The sequence below is a fragment of the Dromiciops gliroides genome, chromosome 2 (assembly GCF_019393635.1).
Source record: "Dromiciops gliroides isolate mDroGli1 chromosome 2, mDroGli1.pri, whole genome shotgun sequence".
Lineage (NCBI taxonomy): Eukaryota > Metazoa > Chordata > Mammalia > Microbiotheria > Microbiotheriidae > Dromiciops > Dromiciops gliroides.
The window spans coordinates 405447585-405449178 of record NC_057862.1 but is presented as its reverse complement, the minus strand read 5'-3'; positions in this window follow the sequence as shown (position 1 = coordinate 405449178).

Genomic DNA, 1594 nt, shown 5'->3' with positions numbered 1-1594 from the left:
GATCAATTATCAGGCTTTTGAAACCATGACCCCACTATTCCAGTGGGCCCATGAATTCTTTAGGTATTTCCAATACCCAGTGCAATTTGCAACAATGCAGGTCTGAATCACTTCATGTCTCCCTATCTCGGGTGATTTTCATCTATGTCCTCCCGTAAATCTACCCTTTATCCCTTGAGAGCAGTTAGGCAATGTATCAGATATAGCGCTGGGCCTGGCATCAGAGAGATCAGAGTTCAAATGCAGATGCTAGCTGTGTGACCTAGGACAAATCACTTAACCTTTGTCTAGTTCAGTTTTCCTCCTGGGATGGGTGTGAGGATCAAATGAGATTATATCTATAAAGTGCTTAGCATAGTTCCTGGCACATGGTAGGTGCATTAATAAATGCTTGTTTCTTTTTTCACAAGCTACTAAGTGGTATAGCTGGGATTCTAATCATGAGCTCTTTCCACTACATTATGCTATGCCACCCCCCCCCCCCCGCCAACATTTTCCCAGAGTGCTCTTTGGATCTGGTAGTTCACCTATTGCATGCTGGGGAATGGGAGAACACTCCAAGAGTAGCCTTAGAAATGGGAGAGAGACATGGAAGTCTTATTCTAAAATTCATTCAGTTCAAGGCATGTAGAACTACATTCAGGAGCATGATACTGGAGTCCCCCCAGTCCCCTTCCAATTCAATTTGATTAAATAAATATTAAATGCCCCTGATGTACAAGACAGTGCATTAGGAAGTGGGGATATAAATATAAAAGAGGAAGCCACTCTTATCACCACAGAGCTTACATTCAACAAGGGAGCCCAACATAAATATAAATGAGTGGGTCTGTGATCTCATTGTTGTAGGCATCTCCCCCCAAAAGGCAGAGCACAACCCATCCATGCCCATCTTTCTTGTGCAACTTTTGCCCATGTCTTCCCATAAGGTCACCAGAGGGGGTCCAGCCAATGTTCAGGGTGCCTTCTTTGACTTCTCTCAATATTTTTCAGATACCATCAGTCTCTCACCATCACCACATGACCAGACCATTTCCTGCCCTCATATATTTCTGTGTTGACATCGCTTCTACCACTGCTACTTTAAGATTTCATGTTGTCAGTGTCGTATGTAGGCTGCACACATCCACGGTAGCTCTGGCCACTGCCCTTTGGATGATCCTCTATTCCAACTCTTCAATGCCTATAACATTCCATGACTAACAATCATTCAATAATGCTGGAAGAATATTGATATTAAGGAATCGGGCCTCTGTTCCCAGGCCAAGCTTATACAAATAAATATAATACAAAGAACATCAAGGAGGGTAGCATTAATAGCTTGGACCTTCAAGGAGGAAATAGAATCGAGTTGAGTCTTGGAGAAAGATTCTGAGAGGGGAGGATAAGGAGGGAGCCTATTCCACATCTGGGAATAGCTTGGAGGGGGCTGATCCTCCTACGGGAAGACTAATTTGGAGATTACCATTAAAATAGGCCAGGAAAGAGCTGCAAGGGGGTTGTACTGTTGTTCAGTTGTTTTAATCCTGTCCAACTCTTCATGACCCCATCTGGGGTTTTCTTGGCAAGGATACTGGAGTGGCTTGCCATTTCC